This window comes from Mustela erminea, chromosome 8 (genome assembly GCF_009829155.1).
Source record: "Mustela erminea isolate mMusErm1 chromosome 8, mMusErm1.Pri, whole genome shotgun sequence".
NCBI lineage: Eukaryota > Metazoa > Chordata > Mammalia > Carnivora > Mustelidae > Mustela > Mustela erminea.
Window position 1 is genome coordinate 18,674,118 of NC_045621.1, and position 21,341 is coordinate 18,695,458.

Below are 21,341 nucleotides of genomic sequence, written 5' to 3' on the forward strand. Positions count from 1 at the left end.
ATTCCTACTTCCCAACATCTGTAGCTCCCTATGAACGCAGACCTCTAAGCAATGTGTGAGCAAACTTCTTTTTTAGTCTCTGTGACAAGCGGGAGCACCAGCCGTGATCTGTGTCCTCCAAGATCTGTTTTGAGTCTGTACACTTAGTCTTCACGAACCTTCGGCAGCTGAAGCCTTGGGCGCGGGCATGGAAGGCCACTTGATATCCAGCAGCAATTCTGCTTTCTTTGCGGTGGGATTTTTTTGTTTCTATTCCATGGAGGTATTTATTTTTATGCCTTTCAAACCCAATTTTATCATTTCTATTTTCCCTTTTTATATCGTATTTATTATTGCTGTGTGTTTGTAATGGGTGTGAGGAGTGCGGGTGGGAGGAGACGTTCTATCAGAGCGTGAGGCTACTGTATCACTGGACTGGACGTGGGTTGTTAACGTCACTTACATTTCGTTGGCAAAGTGATCAGATATTACCTCGTTTCCTCTTTTGATCCCTCTTCATGCTTCTGACCTTCAAGAATGCTCCCTTCCTGATGTTGGATTAAATACTCTCTTTGTCCACTTTGTCTGAAGATTTTTCTATTTTATTTGACTCTTTAGTTTGTAAGTATATATGTATGTATGTATCTGTATGTATATATGTAACTATTTATTTGCAAGTAGGCTCCACCCCAGCGTGGAGCCCAACTTGGGCTTGAACTCACAGCTCTGAGATCAAGACCTGAGCTGAGATCAAGAGTCAGACACGTAACAACCCAGGTGCCCCTGAATCTAGTTTTTAAATTCCACTTGGAAAACATTTGAGTATGAAGCATGAGATGGGGAATTTCCTCTTAAAGAGCTAAGATTTTCTCAACACCATTTATTGAAAAACCCTTTCTTTTCTCATTATTATTCCCTAAAGTATTTTTATATAATAGGATTCATTTCTGAGCTATCTGTTCTGTTCTATTAATTTATTTCTCTAGTCACCTTCTAATAGCATTCTGCTTTAATTACTGAAGATTTTATATATATGTATATATTTTTAAAGATTTTATGTTATTTACTTGACAGAGCGCGCAAGCGGGGGAGTGACAGGCAGAGGGAGAAGGAGAAAGAGGCTCCCTGCTGAACAGGGGGTCCAATGTAGGTCTGGATCCCAGGACCTTAGGATCATGACCTGAGCCAAAGGCAGATGCTCAACCAATTGAGCCACTGAGGTGCCCTGCTTTTATTTCTTTTAATATCAGGTAGAATTAGTCACAGTGCATTTATTTTTTCTTTTCTCAAAATATGTTTTAACTCTTACCTATTTAGTTTTTCTCAATAAACTTTACTTCATTTTTCTAATTAAAAAAATCACTTGGGAATTTTAATTAGTATTTGTACTAAACAAATAAAAATTTGTATTAAATTTGAGGATAATTTACAGGAGTATGACATGCATTAATAGGTTATTCTCTAAATCTCCCATTAAAATGATTTTGAGGGGCGACTGAGTGGCTCAGTGGGTTAAAGCCTCTACCTTCAGCTCAGTTCGTGATCCCAGGGTCCTGGGATCGAGCCCCGCATCAGGCTCTCTGCTCAGCGGGGAGCCTGCTTCCTTCTCTCTCTCTGCCTGCCTCTCTGCCTACTTGTGATCTCTGTCTCTCAAGTAAATAAATAAAATCTTTTAAAAAAGTGGTTTTGATTTTCTTCTTCTAAGTTATATTTATTTTCAAAGGTAATTCTAGCTTCTTAATGCTTTTTTTCCCTTTTTCCATTGTTTTTTAGAAATAATTACTTGTGGGGACACCTGGGTAGCTCAGTGGGTTAAAGCCTCTGCCTTCGGCCCGGGTCATGATCCCAGGGTCCTGGAATCAAGCCCCGCATCGGGCTCTCTGCTCAGCAGGGAGCCTGCTTCCTCCTCTCTCTCTCTGCCTGCCCGCCTGCCTGATCTCTGCCTGTCAAGTAAATAAATGGATAGAATCTTTAAAAAAAAAAAGAAAAAGAAAGAAAGAAAGAAAGAAAGAAAAGAAATAATTCCTTGTGGCCCATGGGACAACTCTATCTGGTTAAATGTTTCTTATGCTGCTTGAAATTTCCATCTCTTTTTTTCTTATTAGTGAAAATATTTAAAGAACCTCTTTGGTTCTGAAAGAACTCCTTGCCCTTTTCGAAAAATTCTGTTGAAGTTTTAGTTCAAAACTTTTAAATAAAAAAAGAAGAAAAGCTATGAAGTAATTTTTAGTTTTTCCTTTCGAACGAGAGCATTACGGGATTCCTGAAGTAAGGAGCACGCGCACAGGAGGCCGGAAGTGAGCTGGGATGAGATGTGGGAGATCTTAGAATGTCTGGGCTCAAGAATTTGGCATTTCTGCACTACAGGAAGTGACAATCCAAGTTCCACATTTGTCCTTAAAAACTCAACTCCCGGAACACACGAAATTCCTGTAAAGCTCGTTTTGCGCTATAACACATAGAAGCACAATGTTGTATTTGAGAATCACTATTTGTTCATTTCCTGTAAGACATGTTTGAATGTAAAATGGGAGGAAAAGCCTTGTATTTCAGTTCCTTCCTGATTTTTTTTCCTTAAAGGGAGGGGAAAGCACTGTACAGTTATTCCCCTCTGTTGAACACAAGCAAAACTCTGCATCTATGCGCCACTGGTTAAACACAGTCACAGAAACAGCACTGTGACTATAAACACAGAAAACATTTTTTATTGCTAGAAAAGCAAAGTTACAACTGGTAAAGACTCTGTCATGTTATTTAAAACCTGAGAAATCTGTAGTTTTAGTTGTTTTCCCACCAAGCTGAAAGGACTTCTTCCCCTACCCCCCGCCCTTAAATCTTGGATTTAATTTTTCTTGGTCGAAGGCCCAATGCACCAACAGTGGTGAGTCAGAAGGGATGCCTGAAATAGTTCACGTACAAGTTATCTGTGTTCGTGTCTTATCTTTCTTGGATGGCCAGGACTGTCTCTTATTCATCTATTTATTCCACAAAAGCCCAGCCAAGTTCCTATATTAAATGTTTGCTGAATTATATTAAAAAGCTTTCAACTCATCTGTCAAAACTGTGAGACAACAAATAGCATTTTGTGATGTGTATGTTGATGTGAACTTAAGGTTTGTAGTTAGAATCATAAGGCCAGAAGTAACCCAGAAATTTCCTTATCCCTTTCCTCGACTGGAAGAATTGCCCAATGAATGCTATCAGCTGCTGATGAAAAATCTCTGGTAAAGATATTTTTCTCAAAATATGAATAACAAAGTAAAAACCTTTCCTCATAGAAAGTGATCATCATTATCTAGAAAAACACTGGATTACACATGAAATAGTGATATCCATCTTTTAGGGGTGAGACAGACTAACAGATGCAGGATCACTAAGCCTCCTCTCCAAAACTCTTTAAAAAATTAAAAAATAGTTTGGCTAGTAAATAATAACCTAGCAACGTGCAAAACTAAGGAAAGCCACACATTTTGAAGAATGTCATCCTGCCATCGATTGAGGGGATTTTAGGAGTCTTGTCACTTCTCTCTTCTACCCTACCCTCCACAGTCCTTGGTGGCCTCCAGAGCACTTCTCAGAGCTGCTACAAGGACCCCTGTAATAGCTTCTATTGGCCATACACATGGGTATCCAGTCCAGAAAGTGTAAGAGGTTGGGTAGGAAGGGTTGAGGCAAAATTGTTACCAAAGTTTGTCATTGACATCCACCAAAAGAGAAGAAAGATATGCCCTAGGTATCTTTTGGCAAGGGGTGACTTGGTGTTGCTCCAAACTAAAGAAACAGAGGGGATTCTGAGAACTCTTCCTCCCTGGGGCTCCTGGACATTCTTCCTTTCATTATCACCACATATCTCCCGTCAACCACTCTCCAGTGCTGGATTGGAAAGTAGCCCAAGATATGATTCTTAAAGATAGGTTGGTGGTTGCCAGGGGCTGGAGGTTAGGGGGATGGGGAAATACTCATCAGAGAAGACAAATTTCCAGTCATAAAATGAATAAATTCTGGGGATCTAATGTATGACATAGTGATTATAGTTAATACTGTATTGTGTACTTGAAAATTGATAAAGAGCAGATCTTAAATATTCTCACTTAAATATTCTCATATACACGCACAGTGATGATAATTATGGGAGGTGATGGATATGTTAATTAACCTTATTATGACGATCATTCTGAAATATATACCTACGTCATATTATACCATTGTTCACCTTAAACTAATACAATGTTATATGTCACTTATATCTCAATAAACCCGGGGGAAAAAAGACATGGATCTCAATGTGCTTATGGGTCTGGTGGTGGAGATTCATTTAATCCTTCAACATTTTTGCAGCACCTACAAGCCACAAATATATGACAGAAGACAGAGGGCTTGCCAAAGGAATTGTGCAGCTACTCCATGCGGTGAGATTTAGAAAATGATACTCATACGTTGGGTAGCCTGGGAAGGTATTGACAAAGCACTTATAATTAGATGGGACTCGTGAAATGGGTAGGACTTGGACTGGGAGAGAAAGAGGTGGTGATGGCTGGAAGTGAGAAGGCATGAGTAGGAGACCCAAGAGAACTCAAGCTAGAGAGGGAGATCTGGGCCTGTTTGGGGAACACATGGAGGTTTGGAAATGTGGGAGGGAAGGGAAAGTGTGGTAGGCAGAATAATGTCCCCCCCCCCCAAAAGATGTCCACGTTCTAGTCCCCGATTCTGTGAATATGTCACCTTAAATGGCAGATGGGGCTTCACATATGTGAGAAGGCTGAGGATCTTGAGATGGAGAGATTTTCCTGGATTATCAGGATGGACCCAATGCAATCACAAGAGTCCTTGTATACAAGAGGGAGGCAAGAGGGTCAAAGAAGATGTGACCGTGGAAGCAGAGCTTGGAGAGATGGGAGGCAAGGAAACGGATTGTATCCTAGAGCCTCCAAAAGGAACACAGCCCTGCCATCCTTGTCTGATCACTTTCCTTTCCAAATGTTAAAATCTGAATTTACTTTTCTTTAAGAAAATCTATACAATGACTTTAAAAGGAGATTTCTCTTTGCTCTGTAGATCTCTTGTGCCATGTTAAACTCATCATTAAGACCCTAAAAGGGTGCATTTTTTGCTATGTGAATTATATCTCAACTTAAAAACAAATTCAGGGGTGCCTGGGTGGCTCTGTGGGTTAAAGCCTCTGCCTTCGGCTCAGGTCATGATCTCAGGGTCCAGGGATCAAGCCCCGAGTCAGGCTCTCTGCTTGGCGGGGAGCCTGCTTCTCCCTCTCTCTCTGCCTACCTCTCTGCCTACTTGCGATTTCTCTCTCTGTTGAATAAATGAATAAAATCTTTGAAAGAAAAAAGAAAGAAAAGAAATTAAAGCCATACATGATGCAATTTCATTGTGTTGTTAAATTCTACCCTATACCTCAGATTCTTTCATCTAGTCACTGTCCTCACTTCTGTTCAGCTTGTGATTAAATTCAACTGTCTAGCCCTAGCGAACCTTACATTCTTTCTGTATATCATGGGTGCCCCTGCAAAAAAACAGGAGCCATAGTCCTTCCAAATAGATACACATAGACTTAACATGTTCATGTTTTGTTTTTTTTTTTAAATACTTTTTTAAAAAAGATTTCATTTATTTGAGAGAGAGAACACGTGTGCGAGTGCGGGAAGGGAGGTAGAAGGAGAGGATCCCAAGCAGACTCCACGCTGAGCCAGGAGCCCAACGTGGGGCTTGACCTCACAGCCCTGAGATTGTGACCTGAGCCTAAACCAAGAGTCAAACACTTAACCAACTGAGCCACTCAGGTACCCCTCATGTATTATTTCTTTCTAACACTTTTTATTTTAATTTTTAAAAAATTTTTTTAACATTGTATTTATTTATTTGACAGAGATCACAAGTAGGCAGAGAGGCAGGCAGAGAGAGAGGAGGAAGCAGGCTCCCTGCTGAGCAGAGAGCCCGATGTGGGGCTCGATCCCAGGACCCTGGGATCATGACCTGAGCCGAAGGCAGAGGCTTTAACCCACAGACTGACCCAGGCACGCCTAACCCATTTTTTTTTTTTTTTAAAGAGAGAGCGTATGAGTGGGGTTTGGGGAGGGCAGAAGCGGGGAGGTGTGGGGCAGAGGGAGGACGAGAGAGAACCCTAAGCCGGCTCCGTGCCCACTGCAGAGCCCAACACAGGGCTGGATCTCACAACCCTGAGATCATGACCTGAGCCAAAATCAATCCGACACTTAACCAAATAAGCCATCCACATGCCCCTCTTTTTTTCTATTTTTTAAACACAGCTGAGATCAGCCTGTATGAATTGTCACATGTTTTCCTTTTCCTGGTATTATAAATAATGCTGCGGTGGACGTATATGAACGTAATTCTTGACCTGTCCAACTATACCTTTTCACTTTTGAAATTTTGCAATAACAATAGATTTAAACAAACAGTTACAGGAAAGTTGGAAGGGCAGTTCAAAGAGTTTTGTTTTCCCTAATCATTTGAGATTAGGGAATCAGGTTGAGATACCAACCTGATTCTACATCACTCCTACATATTTGTTTCCCTAAGAACACTCTCCTACATTACCGTAAAATAACAACCCAAACCTAGAAAGTCACACTGATATACCACTACCGCTTAATAACACTTAGTGCTCATTCAACTCTGCCTAAATCTGCCAGTGCTGCCATGAGAGCAGAAGCATCCAATTCAGAATCAGGTCTTACCTTGGGTGATAACCTGCGTCTCTTTAGCGGCTACACACTGGAACACTGGCTCAGCCTTTTCTTAATCTCCTGGACTCGATAATCTAGAAGAATACAGCCCGTTATTTTGTAGGATGACCCTCAGTTTGGGTTTGATTGATGTTTCCTCATGATTAAACTCAAGTTTACCTTGGATTTTTGGCAAGAAGAACCCAGGACTGAGGCTGAGCTCTCATTGGATCCCCACAGGTGGTGCATGATTTAACTTTGTCTCGTTACTGCTGACGTCCACTAGGATCATCTCATTAAGCCGTGTCTGCCAGGCTTCCTCACTGTAAAACTACTCTTTTCCCCTTTGTAGGTGGGAAATATTTTGTGGGATTGTCCTTTAAAAGTATACAAAGATCCCATTTCTTATTAAACTTTCCATTTATTTATTCATCCTTGCACCTTGGTGTGGATTTGTAGATTCTTGTGGTATTCATTGGGTTATAATCCACTGATATTCTCATTCATGCTCAAATTGTCCTTGATTTGGCAATTGGGGAGCCCGTTCAGCTGGCTTTTATGTCCTCTGGCATATCCCCTTCATTCTTTGAGTATCTTTTTGTTTTGTGGTATAGCAAAATATTGTAGGCTTTCCTTGCACTTTCCTTGTACCAACCCTGGAATCAACTATTTCTCCAAGGAAATCTGACCCCCTTTAGTGGGAAGTGGTATTTAAAAGCCAAGATCCAGGCACTAGATGTACTCTTTGCTATTGGCATTTCACTGGCCAATAGACAGCACAAACACACACAGGCAGACAGTTATATCTAGAATTATTTCTATTCTCATCTATTAAACCATCAGTTAACCCTGATCCACCTAATTCCAATTCAATGTCTTTCCATACTGTTCTCCTGTAGGAAAAACCAGGCTTGCATGATCTTTAAAATATTTGCTTATTTGATCAGTTCCCTATATGATACTGTCCTTGGTTGAATGGTAGGCACCACCCTCCCCCCCAAAAAAAAAAGATTTGGTCACATCCTAAGCCCTGGAGACTGTGGATGTGACTTTATTTGGAAAATGGAGCTCTGCAGATGAGATCATGTTGGATTATAAGTAAGCCCTAAATGCAAGGACCACTGTCTTTATAAAAGACACACACACAGGGTGACACACAGGGAGAAGAGGGGAAGGCCACCTAGAGACAGAGGCAGACTGGAGTACAGCAGCCGTAAGCCTAGAGATGCCGCTAACGGACTGAAGCTGGAAGAGGCGAGGAGGATTCTCCCCTAGAGGCTTCGGAGGTGGCAGGGCTCTGCAGACATCTCATTTTCAGACTTCTGTCCTTCGGATCTGGGAGAGAATAGATTTCTCTCCTTTCAAGCTATCAAATAGGTGGTCATGTGTTACAGCAGCCCTAGGAACCTCACAGTCCCTCTGCTGCCCCATCTCCCGGGCCGAGGCTCTCCTTTCTTGGCTTGGGCTCTAAGCCCCCCATTTTGGGCCACTTCCCACCTCCCTCGTGGGTACCCTCTTCACCCCCCACTGGAGCTAACACACCCCACTCCAGACCACCTTCTGTGTTGATGTCCTCCTCACAATGTGGCCAGATAAAAGACAGGATTGTCCAGTTACATTTGAATTTCAGATAAACTACAAATAATTCATATAAGATTTGAGACACATTTATACTAACAAAATATTCATTGTTTATCTGAAATTCAAACTTAACTGGGTGTCATGTTTTGCTTTACTAACTTTCTTTTTTTTTTTTCCCTAAATCTGGTAACCCTATCTCCTCACCCCACACAGGCCAGGACCTTCACCCCTGATCTCCCAGGCCACCTCTTCCTGGGCAGGCTCAAACCTCCAGGGCGGCTCTGACATCTGCACCAGGCTGCCCCCCTGGTGGGCTACCCGTTCTCTCTGCTCAGACTCTAGTACCCCTCACTGGACCACTGCAGCTCCCCACACAACCTCCTACCACTGCAGACACATACCTTATTTTGCTCCACTTCATGGGTTCAAGACTGAATTATTTAGGATGAGAAGAGAAAGGAAGGAAGAGAAATAGAAGAAGAGTGATTATTCTCTTAAGTGTGTCTTCCATTCTCCCTAGAGTAGATTTTTATGTGAGGAAATGACCTGTGTTAGAATTCTCCAGAGAGGGACGCCTGGGTGGCTCAGTGGGTTAAAGCCTCTGCCTTCAGCTCAGGTCATGATCCCAGGGTCCTGGGATCGAGCCCTGCTTCGGGCTCTCTGCTCAGCGGGGAGCCTGCTTCCTCCTCTCTCTCTCTGCCTGCCTCTCTGCCCACTTGTGATCTCTGTCTGTCAAACAAATAAATAAAATCTTAAAAAAAAAAAAAAAGAATTCTCCAGAGAAACAGAACCAATAGGATATAATGTGTGTGTGTGTGTGTGTGTGTGTGTGATAATATATATACATTGTATGTGCATGTATCATAGTGTATACGTTGTAGGAATTGTAGGAATTATAGCAATTGCCTCGTGTGACTATGGAGGTTAAGAAGTCCCACAGTCTGACCTCTGCAAGCTGGAGAATCAGGAAAACCAGTGGTATAATTGAGTCTGTCCGAAGTGTGTGGGGTGGGTAATGGTGGGCCTAGCGTAAGTCCTGTGGTCCAAAGGCCCAAGAACCAAGATCTCTGACTCCAAGGGAAGGTAGACATCCCAGCTTGAGAAGAGAAGGCCAAGGATTTGTCTTTCCTTCACCTTTTTCTGCTCCATTCAGTCCCTCAGCAGATTGGATGCTGCCCACCCACCCCAGTGAGGGTGGGTCTCCTTCACCCAGTCTACTGAATCAGATACTCATTCTTCCAGAGACGCCCTTGTGGACAACACCCATAAATAATACTTTACCAGCTACCTGGGCATTCTTTAGCCCAGTCATGTCGACACATAAAATTAGCTATCACGTGGCCTGTGTGGGAAATTGATGGCCCTTCGTCAGCCATTAAGTAGAAAATGAATTATGTTTTTGAGGATCACCTGAGAAGAGTGAGATTTTGAAAAGTTCAAATGCTGGGAGAAATACCATTTGAAGGGACTTCAGTGTCTTCTCTTTTGACCTCCTCCCCCTATTTCAGCTTCTATCTTGTGTTACTGCCTCTCGTGTTTCAACCTTGTGTCTACTCGGGATTTTTATGATTTTTCTGAATAAGGACCCATGAGTGCCAACTTAGAATTTCCCACCTATTCCCAAAAGTCACTGTCTCAGCTTCAACCAATCCTTGAATTGAAAGAGAAAAAAGGGGGCGGGGGAATATTTAAAACCAGATCCAGTATATCCACTAAATATTGCAAAGAAGCCAATAATCAATAATCCTTCTCGGAGTGGTTTTCCTGCCAGGTTCAGTTGCTCTCCTCTGGGATCATCAGGTGACCCCAGACCATCTCTCCAACATACACACTAGCCATCCCTCGGCGCCATGACCTTGCAGATCTGCGTTTTTCGTGTGCTCTTGGCCCATGCTGCATCACCATCCTGTGCCCAGGCATGGGCCAAACCTGGAGGCCTGGCCCCTCTCTTCTCTGCTAGCTTTCTGTCACCGGCTCAGCTCCGTTCCTCTTTGTACCATAGACTTGTTGCTCATGGCCCCTTCCCTTTCCACTCCCTGCTGTTTCCTGTTCGTCCATCACCCATGGAACTATGACCCTGGACAGGTCCTTCTCTTTAGGCTGAAGCCATGTGAAGAGCCTTCCCGGGCTCTAAATTATCTACTTAGCCCTTTTGACTCGTCCATATAACTTTTACAAAATTATAGGGCCAAAATCAAAACTCAAGCAGTGTTTGGGGCTGAAATAACAAGCAAATCAGAAATTCTAATTTAGGGAAGCAGCTCCATTTCCTACGTGCTCTCTAGTTATGTTTTTAATTTACACTCCAGCCAATCACCACCATAAATTAAAAGGCTATGGTTCAAGCACCCATTTCTGATCCAATATATCACAAATCCAAGTCAGCCAGTCAAGGCTTAATATGCTCGTTTCAGTGTTTATAGCCATAGGAAGCAATAAATGACAAGGGCTATCGTGCAATAAAGCTGTTACCACACTGTGAGAAAACCCCCATCTATTAGTAGCTACACCATAGCTATGCCAGCCTCATAAATTCAGATGCCTTTTCTATGTCGGAATAGTTTTCCATCGCAAGTGAGGTACCCAGTAATGTTTATCTTTCCGAAGACTTGTCACAGTCATTTCTACCATTCCTGCATGAATCACACTGGTTCATCTGTTATGACTTAGAACATTGTGGCCAATGGTCCACGGAAGCCAAAGTGACAAATGCACAGCTGGCTCGTGTGAAAACCCCTGTGGACTCATTTCAGGAATAACAGGGGGAAGATTTACGGTGGTGGGGCAGTGACATCTGTGGGAATTCTAGCCGTGGTGGAGCTGGGACTCGGGGCAATCAGAAGGTTAGATCCACCGACTGAGCTAAGAGAAAGTCTGGAGAGAAGCACTGAGTGGAAATCATGGTTGCAAAGGAAAACTTGCGGCAGATGAAGGCTTCAGGTCGGGGCTGACTTGGATGCCCCGGGTTTGCTGGGGAAACACCTGGGATCCTTCAGCACTGAGCAGCTTCTGCAGCTGCTGAGGTGACAGGTAACAAAAATGTAGTAATGAGCCACTGAGGTGACAGGTAACAAAAATAGCTTACAAAAGTCTTGGTAATGTTCTACCCAGCAAGAATAAAATTTTATGCCTTTTTTTTTTTAAATCATTACCCTTTCCTTAGGTGTCACATATTTGAGTAAAACTCATTTTATTGATGTAGATAAAAATCAGAACCTCTTGACCAGTTGTCCCTGGGTTGTGCTTGTCTATCCCCGGGACTCTCCCCACCCCTACCTTGAGTTTTCCTCCACCAATAAGGAGGACGTAGGTGCAAATGCCCGAGATCTCAGGAGTGACAGTGACCACTGTCATGGAGCGGAGGCAGAAGGTGAGGGATGCCCCATTGAGGTAGGTTTCACTTTCCTTCTGTCGGGCTCTTTGCCTCAGCCCAGGGCTGGACTCACCGTGAGGGAGGAAGCCCAGTTCAGGTCCCTATTATGGTAACTGGGCAGCCACGGCCACATACTTTATGCAATATGTTTCATCTGAGTGAAGTCACACTTTGGAATTAATCATAAGAAAAATTGTGGGAAAGATGCAGAAGGTAAATTTAGTTTCCTGCTTGTTGTGATGAAGCATGGTATTTGCTTTTTAAGAATGAATTTGATAATGGTTTGGTGTTGAAGGTGTCTTTTGATGACGTGAAGAGGGTGGTGAATAGAGTTCAGAGACGCTTCTTAGCCTCAACACACATAAAGTGTGACCTTCTTAGAGCATTTCTACCCAGTGAAGAATTTAAGGAAATGAAGATCATGCTATTATACATCAAAGAGCCTTTATTTTTTTAGTTAATTTATTTATTTTAATCTCTCCACCCAACGTGGTCCTTGTTCTCGTGACCTATGATCAAGAGTCACACGCTCTACCAACTGAGCCAGCCAGGTGCCCTGAGCCTTGAGTTTATTTCAAAAGATGAAAAATTGGGAAAACTTAGACGCTCTAACTGTTGTTAATGATTAGTCTCTTGTGACTCTCTTCAAAGGGGACAGCAACAGAGCAGGTGTGCTAATAAGGCAGTCTGAGGCGTTCTTCTCTTGAACACTGTTTGAGGACTCAACATTTAGCTGGGGCAGCTCTTTCCACTCCAAGCCACAGGATTCCTGAATAAAATGCAATAATCTTAAAAATGTATAGATAGTTTTTGAAAGGAAATGCCTAGATGACCGAACAAAAGATGGAACTCAAAACAAGAGCAACAGGGGTATGAGATGACAACGAAGTCCCAGGGCCGCGATACCCAGACATAGGTCCTAAGGGCCATGGGCTGGCATTACGAAGACAGAGGCTATGACCAAGGGCTCACACCAGGTAGGAAGCTGGAATCAAGACCTCTGCTTCAGAGCACAGCCCAGGGAGACCTGACCCCTCTGTGAAAAAAATGTTACCCACACCATACCCAGGGCCCACAGGAAGCTTATGCCTCTGCCACTTTGTGTGTAAGACGTGGAAACCCCATGCAAAGATCTAAGATCTGAATTTATACTGTCCACATGAGATAAGACTCCCAACCCTAGAGGTTAGTATAAAAATGGGCCCTGAGGGGCGCCTAGGTGGCTCAGTGGGTTAAGCCTTTGCCTTCAGCTCAGGTCATGATCCCAGGGTCCTGGGATAGAGGTCGGCATCAGTCTCTCTGCTCAGCGGGGAGCCTGCCTCCCCCTCTCTCTCTGCCTGCCTCTCTGCCTACTTGTGATCTCTATCTCTCTCCGTCAAATAAATAAATAACATCTTTTAAAAAAAGGGGGCGGGGCCTGAAAGGGATGGAGTCCCAGAGAGCCGTGGCTGAAGCAAATGCAAAATCTCTCTTTGAGGGCACTTTTATAACTCAAGGCCCATGGAACATTTAAAGAAACAATGCACCTCGCTAAAGATATGCTCACAACAAAAAATTACAGACCACATGGGGAAAGGATCCAACGGGAGGGAGTCAGGAGATAGTAAGTGGGAGAATGAGCACCCCAAGAACTTGAGATAATAGAATGATACAGTAAAACAATCCAGAGATCATAAAATAAGAAAACAGAGGAAGAGATGGTATGGTAGGTTGTTAGCAAAAGAAAGATGTTAGAATACGACAGCACACATATTCCCGTAAGTCACCAGTTCATGATGGATTGAAACTGAAACCAAAACATTTGAAGGTAAGCTTGAAATTTTTTAATCACTCTACTTGAGAATAGATTACCTGCAGGAATTATGGAAACTTGATTATGTGATTCTCAGAAGATTATAGTTAAAACTCCCCGATGGGCTTAGTTTATATCATAAATGTAGAATGTTTTCACTGATTTTGAGCTGCTGTATGGATAAATTTTGTCCATAGGAATGTCTTCTAGTTTTTAATTTCTTTCTAATTATCAAATTAATACATCTTCATTATTTGAGACAAATTTTGAAATATGATAAGCAGAAATAAAGAGTCTCACTGTTCTCACAGTAAACACTGTTCACATTTTAGCATATTCCTTTCCAGTTTCGCTTCTATTCAGTGTACCCTTATGGAGCTCAACTTATACTGAAATAAAATTGTTATTCCTTTTATTTTGTAAATTCTACATTATGTCATAGGCATATTTCCATATTCTAAAACATGCTATTAGTATAGTTTGCATGGCTGCATAATATTTTCTTATGGATAGAGTTGCCTGGGTGGCCAGTTGGTTAAGCATCCATCTCTTGGTTTCTGCTCAGGTCATGATCTCAGGGTTGTGAGATCGAGTCCTGTGTCAGGCTCTGTACTCACCGTGGAGACTGCTTGAGATTCTCTCTCTGCGCCTCTCCCTGCTTGCTCTCTCTTTCTCTCTCAAATAAGTAAAATATTTTTTAAAAATTTCCTCAAGGATATACCATTTGTTTCATAATTCTCTTTTAATTATTTATTTACAATGCCTCCATGTTTTCATTGCTCTAACTCTGCAATAAATACCTGTGCATATATCTTGGCTTATGGGATTGACTATGTCCTGAGGCTATATCCATGTTCTTAAACCAAGGGACAATTTGGAGCACCTGACTGGCTCAGTTGGAAGAACACACAATACTTGATCTCAGGGTTGTAAGTTCAAGTCCCATGTTGGGTATAGAGATAATTTCTTAAAAAGAAGGAGGGACAAGCCTTGATGTTTTACAATTTATGTTTTCAAATGTGTTTTACTTCACTTCAACAAAATTCATTAAGTACCTGCTATGTGCCATGTAACCTTTCTGTATATACCTATTATTGTGTTTCTTTTTCTTTTGATTGTCAGAATCATCATATGTCCTGTAGAAAATTTGACATGCATTCATGAATACTTGTATGTTTCTGTGTGTGTGTGTGTGTGTGTGTGTGTGTGTGTCTAAAAAGGCAAGAGTAGGAAAAAGGAAGCATGAGGAAATTCAGCTACCTTCTATGTTCAGCTTTTAGGATCCAAGTCAGCAAAGAGAAAACTCTAATTTTTGTGGGGCACTTAAAAATTTTACGAAACAAATTTCCTGATTAGGTGGAAAGGTGAGTGTTGTTTTAATCTATTTGAGCCTTAGAATAGGCCTGCGTTGGGGCGCCTGGGTGGCTCAGTGGGTTAAAGCCTCTGCCTTCGGCTCAGATTATGATCCCAGGGTCCTGGGATGAAGCCCACATCAGGCTCTCTGCTCAGCAGGGAGCCTGCTTACCTCTCTCTCTGCCTGCCTCTCTGTTTACTTGTGATCTCTGTCAAATAAATAAATAAATAAATAGAATAGGCCTGCGTTAAATCAGCAATGCATCACATGATCTCTGTCAAATAAATAAATAAATAAATAGAATAGGCCTGCGTTAAATCAGCAATGCATCACATGACCCCCTTCCCAGACTTTCTTCCTATTATAATACTAGGATTTGATGACAACTTTTGTAGCTGCTTTCAAAAACTATGTTAACTTTACAAAATATCTATTCAACCAAAACATAACACCTCTCAGGACCAAGTCTGCAAACTCCAGCACTTCATGACCTATCTCCAATAAGAGAAGCAACAGTAACCTTGGCAAATGAACCAAATTTACTCCACAGCAATAATCTCCCAGAAAACCTTAATTAAATAATACGAATAAATGGAACCTATTTCAAATAAGCCAAAAACTGATTCTGTCTTGGGCACATAAGTAGATACACTATTTTGTTTGTCTGTTCAGGTTCTGCAATAGCAGAGAAAGAATTTAGAAGTCACAATGCTAAAACCTAGAAATAAGGGAAGGGGTTGTGGATAAAGCAGAGGAGAAATAAGGAAAGGAAATTTCTGTTGCTGTGTTCTTTGCTCCAGTGCTTGGTTCTTCTAGTACAAAGCTATGGGGGTTTGGGGGCGGTGGGTATGGTTATGCACTTGCATATGGAATAATCCTAGGGGCCATCATTCACAGTGAGCCCCGGCTGAGGCCTCAAGAATTGTAAGTCAATTTGTGATTATGTAAATGTCTATACATATATGTAAACTACAATAGACTGAGATAACTTCAGAAAGAAGAACTGAGGGGCACCTGGGTGGCTCAAGTCAGCGAAACATCTGCTTTCGGCTCAGGTCATGGTGCTGGGATCAAGCCCCACATCGGGCTCCCTACTCACTGGAGAGCCTGTTTCTCTCTCCTCCCTTCCCCTGCTTGCGTTCCCTCTCTCTGTGTGTCTCTCTCTGTGTCAAATAAATACATAAAATCTCTAAGGAAAAAAGAAGAAGAAAGAAGAAATGACGCGGATGATTGTGTGAAAAGACTCATTGCTGAAGAGAAAAGAAAAGGGACAGGGGTGTATATACAGTTCGGGAAAATGCAACATCTCTTTTTCAGGGGTGATACTCTTTTGTGCAGTGCACACATCTGGGCTGGCACCATTGCCAAATTTTTGAAAGGTTGCTGTCAAAAGCTGAGGCTAAGAATGTATGTCAAGAAGTAATTTAAGAAAATAGAAGTGACTGCAGCTTAGCACTTAAGTAAGTCCTCAAACAATGTTCAATGGTAAGGAAGAGGAAGCCCAAAATGAATAACAGGAAAGCTACAGGCTGGTTTTCACTCCGCAGAAACGGTTGCTCCGGTGCCTCCTACGGCTGGCCTGTCACTTGGACCTTTCCAACTACTGGCCTACACAAATGACTTAAAAACATGTGGAGTTGGGACCCGTGGGGATGGATTCTGACCATATGTCGTCCAACCTGGGCAAGCCCGGAACAAGTCAGACTTGCCCCAGGGCTGCTGGAGGCCTGCGAGGGCTGGTTTCTAGAGACGGCAGCCTCACGTGCTCACCCTGGAAGGGGCAGGGTGACACAGGGAGAGGGTGTCATCCAGTTCTCCGCTCCTGTGTGTCTAATGGACAGCATGCTGTGTTTAGGCAGTGTTTCTCCTACTTCAGGATCTGATTAATTGGGTTCCCACTAGGTGTTGACTTTTCCCTTGGAGTCACCATTCACTTTAGAAACCATACCAACTTTTTCTGTGCAATAAAATGGAAAGAGAATGAGCTTGGGAATCAGGCCAGACTAGGCTTTGAACCCTGAGCAAATGGTCTATGCCTGACTTTTTTCATCTGAAAAATGGGAAAACAATGAGCTCCTCCAGGAAAAATAATGACCACACGAAGATCATTTGATACAGAGCCTGGCACCTAAAAGGCTCAAAGAAAATGTAATTTGTGTTGGGCAGCTGTTTAGTAAGGAAGAGGTAAAGCTTAGAGCCAGAGTTAAGGGTTCATCATGTGACTTACAGATTTGTGGCCTTTGGCAGGTCACTTCAGCTCTGTACCTTAGTCTTCTCATCCCTAAAATGGGAAGAATGAGAGCACCTACTTTGTGGAGAGTCATGAGGAATGAATGAGTTAATATCTGTACAGCGCCTGGCACATCGTAAGTTCTCGATAAAAATCTCAGCCATTCACTAGAATAAGAATTAACAAATTACTTTTCCTAGCCCATGAGATTGTTGGGAGGCTTATATAAAATAACCCATGGGAGTGCTTAACTAACAAACCTTTAGCAAATCATATTAAGTACTCGATTAGAGTTACTTACTACATTGATGATGATTACTACTATGATTATTGGTATCTCACTATATTGTATAGTTCTGCAATAGAAGGCAAACTTGTGCATTTCTAACAACAATGATGTGTTACAGAGTAATTACTTAGACACTGCCATGAGTTGGTATAAACAGCATTTTCACATGTGGAATTAAAAAGGGTTGCAATAATAGAACTAAACAAAATACAAAATGTATTAGCCTTTATGGAAATGTCTCATTTTACTACTTTCCAAGTCCCTAAAACAGATTTTCTGAGTTTTCAATGTTTTGCCATCTGAGTTAAAGATACATTTTTTTTTTCCTTCAACGTAATTTGAGTCAGTCCCCTGGTATTTAGCTAAATTGAACTCCGGTATTTTGGAACGGTGTTTGTTGACACAAATATATTTGGCATCACTGGGGAACCTAAAACTACATACAGCCAGGGTCATGATCCCTCAAACTCAAGATGACAGCAATATTTTGAAGTACAAGCATCGCTAATAAGTTTTATGCTGTCATTTCTCGCCTGAACACAGAGGCACGTTAGTGTCTAAGATAGCAATGGCAGTTACAAGGATCAAACTATAATTTTATGAGCATTCTTCACAGAGTACACAAGGTATTTTGCCATTTTGCTCAAGCAAAGAAGACTGAGAATCTGGTAATATACAGCAAAACCTGTGTAATTTTCCACTCACCTTACCTGATTGTGAGATGACCACGGAGGGTGAAAATCAGCTGCCTTGCTCTCACTTCACCCCAAAGGCTTATCTGATTCTCCCTCAACCTGGAGGATGTGCATTCACACTGGAGGTTTTGTTTTGGTCTCGCTTAGATATTTCTAGTCTAGAAAATTCCCTGACAGCTCAGTGAAATGAAAAATCTAAGCATTCAGAAACCGGCTGGTCTGGGCAGAACATTTGCGACTCTGGATCTTCTGCAACAACACTCTATTTTTCTAAGTAAAGAAGTAACATGAGGAGGCCCGTCTGGTGAATGACCAGACTTTGTCACCTTGCCTCGGTTTCAGGTTTTCATACGGCCTTTCAGAGGTCAAGAGAGGCACAGGCCACTTCCATATTAAAGCAAACCAAACCAACACCGAACAAAAGGAAGAAGAAAAAGAAATGCCAAAATAGGGTTACCATGTTTGTGGTGTATTTTAAATGTATCTAAGAAGTAAACAATTTCAACTCACGTGTACCCACCCACCCCACACACATTCAGTTCAATGCAGTTATGGTATTCCCAAGATGATTAAGGGAATTATTAGAGGATTTATTAAAACTACTGTTTCATCATTCACGGTAGATATGGCCCAGTAATGAGACACAGAGTTAAGTTGGGAGGAAATCATCTTCCTTCTTCAAATCCACCAATGCTTCTCTGTACTTATAGGTATAACCTGGAGGCACTGAGGTCCTTTGTGACCACAAGGATCCCAGCCAGTGACCCTCCTGGTGTTCCCTTTCTTAAGCCTGGGGTGTTTGCCCTTGGCTCTATCCAGCTGCCTGTCTTTATAACGTCAGCTGTCACCTGTGCTCAGGTGAACAGATCAGCCCAAGCGTCTGGGCTGAACTGGGACCCTTACTAATGGCATCCATTTGTTTTTGGTTTTTTTTTTTCCAGTTTTGTGTGTTTCTATTGCACTGGAGAAAGAGAATCAGATTGATCCCTTAGTTTCATGAAGCAAGTAACAGTCAAAACACAGCCTAGAGCAGATTAAGTATAGGTTGATAGAGGCAGTTGGCCTTGTGGGGAGGACAGTACTGACCTTCAGCAGGAGGCAAACGTATGCACATCGTTAAAGGAAGCTACTGATGAGGGCTCCTGCCAAGACAGAAAACCCCTCAGGAGCCTAAGAAGAGTCTGGAAACTAACAAAAGCTTCCTTAGAGGGGTGCACAGGTCGAAGTTCGGTCCAACCCTAAGCTAGTTACTGCCCCTGGGACCATTACATCTGATTTGACAGAAAGGCGTGAGGCTTCAAATTGAGCGGAGTGGCCATGACTTCAGTCCCCTGACTGACTGATGGACACTGTCTACTTCCCTGAAATTTCACTTGCAGATCTGGGATAACACTTCCATTTCTCCTTTCCCTAGAGGAAGCCAGGCGTGAGGGAATGGGAGGCAGGGGGTGGGGGGGAGAGGAAGACGGAATTCTGGCCGATGGCAGTTGATGCCGGTGAGCTAGGAAGGCTTGAGTTGGGGTAGAGGGAGCTTGAGGATTGGGAACTTGGGTGTAAGCTCCAGAAAGAGGGAAAAGAGATAAGCAAGAGGAAGGGTTAACACCTTAACAGGGCGGAGGAATCTCAGTGAATGACCCTGTGGAAAAGGACTCATGGAAAAAAGTCTGAGGCTGGTTTAAAATGATAGTTTATCCAGTTTCTCAGATGGGGGGTGGGACAGCCCAGTGGGATGCTGCAGGAACAGCCAGGGCTTAGGACTCGGGGCCAGTGTCCCTGAAGCCCCGCCCCCTGCCTCTCCCTGCAAACCTTTACCAGGCCCTGCTACATAATTTCACTGATTGATAAGAGGGTTACACACTTTCTGATACATCTAGACCGGACTCCTCACAGAGCCAAGGCCCTTTGTTAAAATATGTCAGGTCCAGAGGTTCTCCAGCAGTTTCCTATTTCCCAGAATATACTCTGAAGTCCTTTGTGAGGCCGGCAGGCTGCTTTAGGACCTAGTGGTACCTGCTTCCTCCTCTAACCTCATCTCCTTCCGTTCTCCCCTCAGTGACCCTTCCAGAATACCTGGCTTCCTTGCTTTCCTCTAAAGCAAAGCAAGCAAACTCCACTGTAGGGCCCTGGCACTCACCATTCCCTGGATCCTGCAGGATTTGAACCCTCTCGCTGCGCCCAGACCACTCTCTGCCCCCGTTAGTCTGCTGGGGCTACCCTAACAAAGCCCCCAGACTGCGACTTAAACAATAGGAACGAATTCGCTCACAGCTTCAGAGACTGGAAGTCCAGACAGTGAGACAGGTCTGGTTTTCTCTGAGGCACATGTGAGAAAAATCTGTTCTAGGTCCCTCTCCTTGATTTATAGATGACTGTCTTCTCCCTGTGTCTTCACATGATCTTCCCTCGATGTATGTCTGTGTCCAGACTTCTTCAAAGGGCACCAGTTTTGGATTAAGGCTCACCCTAATGATCTAATTTTAACTTATTACCTCTCTAAGGACACTATCTCCAAAGACAGTCATAAGGACACTATAGTCATAAGGACACTATCTCCAAATACACTCCAAATACAGTGGAGGTCACGACTTCAGCGTATGAATGGAGTGGGGGAGGATACAGTTCAGCCCCAAACAGCTTCTAATCACAGAAGACTCCCTTACAACATCCAAAACAGTGTCCCTATTAACTGACACACATTCCTGTAAAAAGATTTTATTTATTTATTTTTTTGTCATAGAGCGAGCACAAGCGAGCACGAGCAGCAGGCAGAGGTAGAAGAAGGCTCCCTGTTGAGTAAGGATCTCAATGCAGGGCTTGATCCCAAGACCCTGGGATCATGACCTGAGCCCTGAGCTGAAGGCAGACACTCAACCGACTGAGCCACCCAGGTGCCCCTAACTGACACATTCATTCATTTGTCAAAGGTCTTCCTCCATTTAAAGGTCAACCCTAGAGGGAAAAATTCTTTATTTTGTTAACTGATGCATCTCTAGTGCCTGCCTAGTCGCTGCCTGGAGAGTAGTAGGCCCTCAATAAATATTCATGAATGGGTGAATGCATATTATGAATCTATTGCAAATTACTCTGCAAAAAATCAACGACAGGAACAGATACTCACGGATGCTGTTAAGAAAGTATGTTAACAACTGCGTGTGTATCATCATTTTATTTTTAAATCGTATGCATATAATTTATCTTTATTAAAATAAAACTTGGAGATGCAACAAAATGCTAATGGTGGTTCTTGGGGTAGAATTTTGATTTATTTTGATTTCTCTCACTTCTGTGTGTTTTCTTATTTCTCTTCAATGAATATATATTACTTCTGTACCAGGAAAAAAGTTGTT

The 21,341-nt window shown here is 42.6% G+C and overlaps 1 long non-coding RNA gene across 1 annotated transcript; it reads right to left on the reverse strand.

Annotated features, from left to right (window-relative positions):
- Positions 1 to 7,645: 7,645 nt before the first annotated feature.
- Positions 7,646 to 19,587, reverse strand: LOC116597206. Its single transcript, XR_004288498.1, has 4 exons — positions 19,081 to 19,587; positions 17,008 to 17,061; positions 8,663 to 8,692; positions 7,646 to 8,046 (listed from the first exon to the last, which is right to left on the reverse strand). It is a non-coding gene; the product is annotated as an uncharacterized LOC116597206 (long non-coding RNA).
- Between the last annotated feature and the right edge of the window lie 1,754 nt (positions 19,588 to 21,341).